The sequence below is a fragment of the Aptenodytes forsteri genome, unplaced genomic scaffold, assembly GCF_000699145.1.
Source record: "Aptenodytes forsteri isolate BGI_AS27 unplaced genomic scaffold, ASM69914v1 Scaffold35, whole genome shotgun sequence".
Taxonomy (NCBI): Eukaryota; Metazoa; Chordata; class Aves; order Sphenisciformes; family Spheniscidae; genus Aptenodytes; species Aptenodytes forsteri.
The window spans coordinates 1,578,028-1,588,372 of record NW_008795334.1 but is presented as its reverse complement, the minus strand read 5'-3'; the positions used below and the strand labels follow the sequence as shown (position 1 = coordinate 1,588,372).

Genomic DNA, 10,345 nt, shown 5'->3' with positions numbered 1-10,345 from the left:
TCACCACTCTTTTAGTAAAGAAATTTTTCCTCATGTCCAATCTAAACCTCCCCTGGCGCAACTTGAGGCCATTTCCTCTCGTCCTAGAGAAGCTGCAGGCCTGATTGCCCGGTGACGGGCACGAGGAGATGGAGCCCAGTAGCCACAACTGTAAAAGCTCAAGTGTCAGTGGGATGTATAATTAATCATGCAGGCAGCAGTGAGTCTTTGGCTGACTACGGGGGGGATCCGCGGTCATTTTGTGAAGTAGGGAGGGCTGAACTGTGAAGCAGCTCTGTTTCCTTGGCCAGTGGTGCGTGGATCAGGAGTGCTGGTCAGTGGTTTTTGGTTTTAACCTTCCTGTCCTTCCTACCTCCTATCTCCTCCTGCCCCGCAGCCCACGGCAGTGAGTAGGACCATGCTATAAATGCTCTCTGCCTCTTGAGCCTGCTTTTCAGTCCAAAGCTGACAGGCCTGCTAGATAAGAAGTGTGACGTTTATGTATTAATTTCTGGAGTTACAGGGATCAGCCACAAAGTATTAGCACCACTATACAGTATGTCCCCTGTTATTTAAAAGGGAGAACGATGAATAGGTTCAGTTATTTGAGGTTTCAAGTAATCCAGGGCAATTTTCAATGTAATTAATACATGTCAGGAATTTGACCCTTGTTGGGATAACAAGAAGTTCTGGATAACTGAGGTGATACTGTAAACAAGTCGTGAAAATTGTGCCAGAAAACTGTCTGCACAGGTCAGTAGCACAAGCTAATAAAATTTCTCAAGAAAAAGAATTTATACAGCTTTTACTTGACATATGCAGGAGAGGAAAAAAATCTTTTTTTGTACAATTCCCGGATGTTTTCTTTTCATTAAATTTCTCCTGTTACTCCTAAAGAGGTCAGACAGTAGTTGCTTCTTAAACCATAACAACTGCTTGAAAAGTGTAACTTGAAATGTCCTGAGTGCCACATGCATCCGACACGCTGTTTTGCTGTGCTGTTTAGTTTCAAAGAAAATACAAGCAAATTTAAAAAAAAAACCCTACTACTACTACTACAAGCTTAATACTGTGTATTGGAAACAATGTACATTCTGACATTTCATGAATTATGAACAAATGCAGGAATTGCATCAATCATTGGCAAAACTAGTTGCAAACTGGTAAATCAAATGGAATGGTCCCCAGAGAGTGCTGTCAGAGCTTTTATAAAAGCAAAGAGAGGTAAGTAAGTAAATAAATAAAAGTTGTGCACCAAAAGAACACATAAAATTCATTACTAAAGTCAGTGTTTAGTAACAGACTTACGTAAAAAAGAAACATGACAAAGTTTTTCATAGGAGCCTGGGTTTTGTTTTGTTCTGGGTTTTTTGAGAAACAGCCAACCTAGCTTGATCTTCCTTCTTAGTGTGCACGCCTGTATTTTATTTTTACAGTGCTGAATAGTGGCTGGGTGGAATCTGATATGTCAGTGGACTAGAATTTTAGACAAGGAAGAAGCAAGATAATTACATGCTCTTGGACAAGTGTTGCAGTCAAGCAAAAATTTGAGTAAGCAAGGTATTAGCAGAATTATATTAGAATGGGTGATACTTTATCTTCAGCAATATCACACCAGTTGTTACTTGTTCTTTCATTCTGTCTAAAACAACCAAAAGAGCAAAAGTAAATCCAAGATTATGATTAGTTTGAAGGGAGTTTAGGAGCTGTGTCTTCAGATATGTCTGGCCTCAATTTCTGAGCATCTCAGATCTTTGAATGATACAGTCAGCAATGATCAAAATGTGTTTTCCTGCAAAGTGTAAGTATCAAGCTTACTGGTATGAGTCTCTGCCTTCAGAAGTTTGTAATTAAGAAACAACACATAGATGCGGTTAGAAAGGAAACAGAGAAACAAGTTATTTGTCAGCACAGTGTTATCAGCAAACTTGGGATCTAACTGCCGTTGGCTCTTCGTAGGCATAACTGGAATGCAGAATTTTGGGGAGGATAATGGAGTAATTCTAGTGAAATTTAGAGGAGGCTACTCATAAGCATGAGGACTGTGTGTGAGAAAATACAAAATCCAAAATCTGCCTAGAGTCAGCACCCACAGTATTAGACTAAGTTGGCTAGTTCCCAGGGGTGTTTGAGACCTTAAATGCTCTTTAGTCCTTACCCTCTGGTTGATCAGAGATTAATCACTTGCTTTTTTAAATACTATTACCCAATCTCTTGAGCCACCCAATCCTGATTAAAATTTACTTTCTAAAATACGATCTTAGAGAACTGAAACTCCTTGGATTCCAGACTTTCACATATTTTTTGAAGAACTGTGAGTTCTTGGTGTTCTTGTAGTACTTGCATCAAAAATTTGTGCAGATAGTTTATCTTCCCGAGAGTAGTTCACCTTGCTTATGCTATTTTTTTTGGCTGAAATTTGATGAGCGATATTAGAAATCCACCACTTAAGACTGCGTACAAACTGTTATGTAAGCAAATTGCAGACCAAGAACTTCAAAGACTGTGGTCAGTATTCTCCATCACAGATTCCAGTATGATTTATTCTCTTGGTATAACAGTGTACAAATGTTCTTTATTACTTTACAATACAAGTTGGAGGAATAAAAGTGCCAGACTGAGGTTAGGAAGCAGCTGGGAAGTAAATAAGAGGAAAAACAGTCAACTGCTCTATTCAGGATAATTGAAGGTGGAGTTTGGGATATGCCAGAGAATGGAAAAACCCTGGATAAACCTCCGTGTTCTGGGTGTGGGCAACTCACTGAACAGCCTGCTTGGGTTTGGCAGCAGCATCTATCACCCTGGCTCAGCACAGCCGCAGGACAGCTCTTGCAGGAGAGCTGCTCGACACCAGCACCTTTCCCATTTGGGGGCAAGTGGCCCAAAGGCATGAGATCAGCTTAGCAGTGCAGCATAGCACATTTAGGGATTTCCAGGTAGCCAAAAAGCCCCAGAAAGTGGGCACTGCTCATGTGCTAGCTGACTCTCCAGGCTCTCTGCAGTCATATGCAGAGCATGGGGCACACTGAAGCCCCTGTGCAGCTCTGGGCTGGCTGGCATGTACACACAGAGGTACAAAGAACATGTGTGCCCAGGGTCTGGTACCTCCTGGGTGGTTGGGCTCCCTGTGCTGCAGTTTGGGCAGTGTTCCCACATCACCTAAGGCGGTTGCATAGCCCTGTAGCCCCTGTATTTGGATGGGGCTACATCTGTTGACCTTGTAAACCCCAAGTAGCTCTTAGTAGGGTCTCTAGATTTTAAGGGCTGATTAGCTTCAGCATAGTGCTGAGCCTCAGCTGGGTCCATGCATTCAAGCAAGGCAGTAATGTGTCTGATGAATATTTCCCAGTCGCTAGGAAGGGCAGTGTAGAGGTGCTTGCCAAAGCCAGTAAGTCCCATTGGCCTTGAGCTGATTTTGGGTAGCCATGTGTAATGTTTGCGTTCTCCAGAAATCTGCGTCTGCGGGAGTGGTTTGGAGACATGTGAGGTGGCTGGGGCTCTGCAGTGCTTTAAATCATCTAAATTGCTGGCGGCTTCTTGTTGGCTCTGGAGCTAGTACTTTCATGGCCTGTGAAGCCTGGCCTAATAATCTTGCTGGACTCTACTGATTCTGCTGTCTAGAACTCTGAGTCCCTCTGTTAAGGAAGGGAAAAAAATCATATTTGCTTTAAATTTACCCTTTTCCTTTACATACTCTCATCAGCTAAGTTTTACCTCTATCTATATAAAGTGGCTTTAAATTGCAAAGGTTGTCAGAAGTAGCAGGTGAGGATTTGGAAGCTTGTTGTTTGAGGGTGCATGAACATCTCTGCTAGCTTTACTTGCGACTGTTCTGAGCAGGAGCCACTGGTTATACCCAGGTAAGCTGAATTATAAGCACGGTTAGCTGTTTTCCTCTACAAACAAGAGGTGATCTCAAGTCTGTTTAGGACAGAGGGTAGGGTATAAACCGAAGCTTTAAGAATAAATTATCAGTGATAGCTGACTTGTTTCCCCTTTCTTTTCCCTCCGCCAACAAATGTGACAAGCTATTTCTGCCATCTCCACTCCTTAGTTCCTGTTCCTAAAGACTTGGTGTGATGCATGTATTCATCTTCCTACCCTTGTTGCTTTGTACATTCCTAGGGGTGAGAGGATGTTGCAGAAGTATGCCTCAAGTACACCTCTAGTGTGTTGACAGAAAACTGAACAACAGGAATATCTGTCCTGTAGGAGGAGATCCTTTTCTGTCCTCTGTTGGGCTGCCCAGAGGAACCAGAACCAAGACATTGTAAAAGAGCTGAGAGAAAGCCTTGCAATGGGAATACGCTGTATTAAAGAGTTCCTTTCTTTCCCTCTTGTTTTAATCATTGATTTTATGCCCATTAATTTGAGGAAATTCTGCTTCTTAAATACAGTATATTATTGTACTACTTTTTATTCCTCCCGAAAGCTTAGTCTTCACAACTGCAAATGACTCTGACATCCAGATGTAATCCATGAATCCTGCTTTCCAAATGGCCCTTCAAAGGCATATTTGCATGACCTCTATAGACTTAACGAACAGTAGTAATTCAAGTTTGCATAGTCCATCTAGGTTTGCAGCTACCACAGCTTCATGAATAGTAGTGCCAGTTCCTGAATTACATCTAGAGAATGCTTTACTGATGGTTGAAAAGGGATGGAAAAGAAATCACTGCCAGACTATTGTGTAGCTCATCTTCCCTTCAATATTTACCATTAAGAAAACCCAAAACTGTAGCTATTCAAGATGATGACAGTTATGGCCATGCTACCTAGACACCAAATGTATGTTTTCAAATCTGAGAAACAAACAACAGGGACATGGATTGAGTGTTGTGTTACATAGTAATTTAGGCAGTTACACTATATATGGTCTAAGTTAAGAATGGGCACTGATTTACATAGCATGTTTTTTGCACAGATATTTTGGTTGTCTGTGAAATGCACTTGCAGCAAATTGAAAATTACTGATTTTCTTCCCCTTCCTTTTCCTCACTGAAATCATTCTAGACATCTAAATGTGAAAGCTTTCTATTTATTTTTTTTACTGGAAGTAAAAACAATAATGTAGGTTTTCAAAGTGGAATGTACTGGAACTTCATTCAGTAACAAAAGCCAGTTAAAAAAAAACAACAGTGTTTTTTTGACTTGAACAGTTTCTTTTAGAAGTATTTGCAAGGAAACCCCAACCTCTACATTAAAGAAGTCCAGTATGTTTTATGTAATGTTGGCATGAAAATGCAAAGCTGTGAGTGGGGGGAAAATGTATGTCAGGTATCATGTAACAGCAGCAAAGAGATTTCTGATGTTTATCAAACCTTGAACACCACAGATTATTAAAACATATTCCTTGGCAATAAAGAGTAGACGTTTAATTTGAAAGGAGAAATGGAATTTGTTGCTTTTTTTGCAGAGGTCACGAACTGAGCAGGAATGAGTCCTCCTTGGCGGTTTCACTATTTTGCTGTTTGCCTTGGGGAATAGAGATTTGGTCCGATTTTAACAGCTACTGCCAGGCCCCCGGCCCCCACAGGCAGCTTTCTTGCATCTTTTGAGGCCCACCTACAGCACTTGTACTTGGACATGGGGATGCAGAGGCCCTCCAATGGCTCCAGCTGCATAGTATTCTGATCCTTGCATAGTGGATTGCTGTCTTTGCTGAGAGAAGTCCGAGTATTGGCCAACTGTTACTGTTTTTTGGCTTTAAATGAAAGATAGCTTTGCTTAATATACCAAGCAAAAGAGAACATACCACGTAAAAGAAAGGGCAAGAAAGTAAAGTCATGTTAGTAGTGAGTGGTTGCTGTACTTAGCAGAAGCATTATGAGGCTGCCAGATGGTGGTCATACATTCAGAGGTTTCATGTCAAATTGATTTTAATTTTAGGTACCGATTTCTTTTGTACCTTTCAGTTTCAAACTTTAAAAATAAACTCTACAAAATTTCTGCTGTTCTCTGGCCCTGGATGTTCAAAGTTTTGTGCTCAGCTAGTTCAGTACAGCCGGATGCAGCAAAACTTCAAATGAGATTGATCATGCACATATTTTCATAAAAATCCTGTATTTTCTGGGATTATACAACTTTAATGAAATCTGCTTCTGTGCCTGAGTAGGAGGACAGCTGATAAACAACCAGGGGAAGGTAAAAATTGAGGCTGTAACTCCAATACAGCTTTGTGTCTCTGATTAATTAGGTTCTTGTGTATCAGAAAAGCATCAGGTGTAAATCTCACTATTGATCATTTCCAGTCACTTTTTTTTGTCCTTGACATCTGCTTTGGATGTAGTGAGAGAGGAAAACTAGAAACAGTCTGTAGTGATCACAGATTGAGAAGTATTTTTTCAGATAGTCATCTCTGAACGTGCATGCAGGTACACTGATTATGCTTTAAGTTACCTATACTGGTTTGTAATAGATAATGCTGGTCAGGTAATTAATGACCCTCAGACACACCTTTTCAGGTGGAGAGGCTCACATGATGCACAGGATTTTTCCTCATTTTCTTCTCTGCTAGCCCCACTCCATCCCAAAGGTCCTGTGGCAAGTTTCACCTGACAGTTCCCTAGAGCTGCGTCCCTTGAACGGTCAAAACTGCTCTTCCTGGAAAACAAGGTTATTTTCTCTACAGTCAAGTCAAAATATAGAAAGCAGGCATTGGGTAACAGTGTCCTGAGATATCAAATGTGATCAAAGGGATCCCAAGAAGCTTGGAATCTGTAGGCAGAGAAAGGAAGGCATGGTATGTGAAAAAAGGTAGTATCTTTTACTAGATGTGCTAATATAATTAAGGAAAACATGGAATAAATTTTAGCACATAGATTTGCTTTGCATAGGTAATCTTCTTTATCACCATAGTACAATATCTTAGCAGGAACACATAAATAGCTTTTTAAAAGCATCTGTTGTGCCATGGCTTAACACACAATTGCCCTGACAGCAGTCCGGAAAGGCAAAGGTTTGTTCAGCAGTGTTTGGTTGTAGTTGACAGCTGTACGTAACACGTAAAGGGCTTACCTGTGTTGGAGCTTAAGCTCTTTGCAGTGTTTCTTTGGATTACCTCAGGGCTGTACTTTTTGGATATATCATTCAGAAGGTAATTCAACTTTATTCATCTATGAATTTCCTTTTTTTTTTTTTTTTTTTAATTGTATGCAAGGTGATAAGCTTTAAGAGTACGTCTAGTGAAAAACCATACTCTCCCATATTTAATGCTTAGGTTAGTTTCTTTGGTGGTCCCATTGCTTGGACCCCCCTGACTTACAGACTGGTTTTGTTTTCACAATATCTGGTGTAGTAGTTCTTATGACTTATAACTCTAGATTTAAAGTTTACGTGGTTTTTGTTTACTTTAAGCAGTTTGTTTGGGATAGCTGCCTTTGAGACCGTTTACTTTCCTTAATGCTTTATTGTGTCCTGATAATTACACACAAATAAACCAAACTTAGAAAACAGCATGTTCTCCTTAGTTGTGAATTTCTTGCCCATTTTTATGTTTTGCTGTAGAGCTCAGTTGTGGGGGCAGCAGCCTCAGGGATGTGCCGAGAATGGAGAGTGTCCAGTTTCCCCATGAGGATGTCCTGAGGGAAGCGTTGTGGCACTAGCCGTGGTTTCAGGGTTCTTTGAAATCTGTGTTTAGGTTAGTCATACTCCCAGTACTCGTAATGTGAGTGCAAATAAAGGTCAAATTTGTCGTCGTGACCTTTTTTCCCTCCTTCAGATAGCACAACTATTGCCAGGAGGATGGGTAAGAAAGGGTAGATGCCACAGATGCTGAGCTCCAGCTGCACTGAAGAACATTGCTGTTGTGCTGTTTCTTTCTTTCTTGTCTTTTTTGTAGCTCTCTCCCCAACCTGCTCTGTGGTAAGTTTTGTATTGACCCACTTCATAGCCCAACCAACAAGGCAGAGCCGAGGTAAATAACAGTCCTTTCCATCACAGCAGAAGGAACCATGCTTTGCTTTTTTGGTGGTGTCTCTCCTGTCCTTGTGTTTTTATCCATCTGACTATGGATTTGCAAGGTGAATTCCCAGCAGCTTCTAGGAGTGCTTGGCTGCACTTCACTGTACGTGAGCTTGTTTTTAACCCTACTCTTGGTAAGCTTTATTCATCAAAAATGTGAAAAGTGGGTAACAGAAGAAGTCATGAAACTGAGGCCCAAACCCTCACAAGCCAAGTGCTATTATCTGGTACTAAAAAGCTGCGGAGAGGGGATGGAAGTGTTGTCCTCTTCCTTGACCATAGCATGGCTGTTACCATAGAATATGGCATCAGATAGGCACCCCCTCTCCAAGATTGGGTGAAATCTGACATCTTGCTGACATCTGGCTGACATCTGGCTGTGACTTCATCAGCATCAGAGCCAGTGAATACCCTGGAAATGCTTTGGGCTTTTTTCCCTGCCTGCCTATGTTCTGTCTTCATTGCTGTAAACAAAGCCATCTTACTCAGGGTGTATCTTGGGTTTGGCAAATCTGAGGGAATGCACATCATCTGATTGCTCTCTCCCCCAAAGACAAGGATGTTGACTGGGCCCCCATTTGTTTAAATGTTTTGTTTGTGCCTTCAGGGATAATGACCTGATGCAGCAAGGAGAAATATCAGGACCTACTTAACTAGTGAAGTCATAGGGTCAGCCTTGTGCTCATGCTGTGTGCACCCCTCCCACCCCCCCGTGGTTTGCTTTTGCCTGTTGAGTTGAAGGCTGCTCTCGCCCATGTTCTTCCATATGGTCCCCTCCCATTATTTTCTTCTCTCTTCCCCTGTTATCCTTCTCCTTTCCTGTCCACAGTGTCTCTTCCCTCCTTTTACATCGTACCATGCTGCAGGGATTTTAAGCTCGTTTTAAAAATTTGCGGAAATAAGATACATCATCCATTCTGTATCCAGCATGAAATTTTCACTACCTGCCCAGGGCCTGCAGTGCCATTTTCTATTCTGAACTCCTTGCATTTGCCTTTCATTGTACACAATATGGCTATTCCTGTTTGGGGATTTTTTGTTACAAACATCATAGAAGTGATAGTAATACACTGCATTGCATAAGAAGCTTATAAACGTGGTTGAAACTTGTTACAGGGCAAGTATCTTAAAAAGCAAATAATCTGATGGTGAAGGGCAGATTTAGGAAAACGTCAAAGACAATTTCTTGAGTATTGCTGCTGTACTTCTGATTTTTCTCAAAGAATTGCAAGCTTTTAATTTTCAACAATGTGCTTTTTGATACCTGGAGGACAAGTGTACTTACAATTTGATTTGCTTTACGCATCTCATTTATTTTGTGCTTGTTTTTTAGAGCCCTCCCATCAATTCTTATGGTGTGATTTTGAGTTGGTTTTGTTGTTGGTTGTTTTCAGTTTATTAACGTAGCTTGAATGCGCTCGTGTTTCATATGAGACTAATGACTGGAACTATTAGCAAAAGATTTTGCTGGGTGCCAAAAATGCTAAGAGCAGCTCTCTGAGAAGATAAATGGAGTATGTTCTTTCCTTTGCCCAGCTTTTCCTTCACACTGTCAAAGGAGGGTAAGTTTTATACTACCAAAGTAGTGGTATCAAAGTTGTGAACAATCTTCTTGCTCTAGGCACTTGCAATTTTCCGACCTAGCAAGCCTGGTTGGAAGCAGCAGGATCTAAGCACCTTGGTAGGAATTCGGCACTTCCAGCGCGATCTTCGGGGTCTGGTACTGAACATCTTCTGGCAGCCTTAGATATGATCTGAAGATTGCTTAGAGCCGTGTTTGGGGTTTCTGGTATGTTTTGTGTAGTTGCACTATGCTCTCAACAGACCCATTTTCTTCACAGAGTTCTTAAGGTGGTTTTTGCCTTTTTGTTAAGGGACCGGGGCTGCCGTTTGAGGAGACGCATCTTTTCCTTGTTGATTGCCCAAAAAGGAGGAGAAAAAGGCTTGGCTTTCTTTGCAAAGACAGTCTTTGCTGTCTTCTCTGCTGAGCTCTTAGAGGTACTGCTTTCGGGCATTCTGGCCTGCTGCTGCTCCCGGCAAGCCTGGCCCTTCTCCCTGCTATTCCTGCAGCCCTGCCTTCGGAGTGGTTGGTAGGGCTTCATCTCCTGCCAGCGTGCCTTATTCCTGCCGTTTTAATCTACTCATCTCTGCATTTGTTCTCCGGACCTATTTTTTTGCCTCCGGGTCTCCCACGAGTCCACACGCGGTGACCGTTTTCCTCCTTCGCCCTTCTGCTGCTTTCTGCCCCTGCGGGGGCCGGGAGCGGGGCCAGCCGCCGCCCGGCCGCCCTGCCCTGTCTCAGGGTTTCGGGGTGGCGTCCGGGGCCGCGCTGCCCGCTCTGCAGCTCCGGGGATGGCGGTGGGGGGAGTTTGGGGGTTGCAGCCCCCGCCAACGGCAGCGGGGG

The 10,345-nt window shown here is 42.3% G+C and overlaps 1 protein-coding gene across 3 annotated transcripts in view; it reads left to right on the top strand.

Moving 5' to 3' along the window:
* The window catches only part of LIMCH1 (LIM and calponin homology domains 1), a 115,948-nt gene that overhangs the window by 24,721 nt on the left and 80,882 nt on the right, over positions 1-10,345 (top strand). The gene's annotated exons all lie outside the window — the stretch shown is intronic.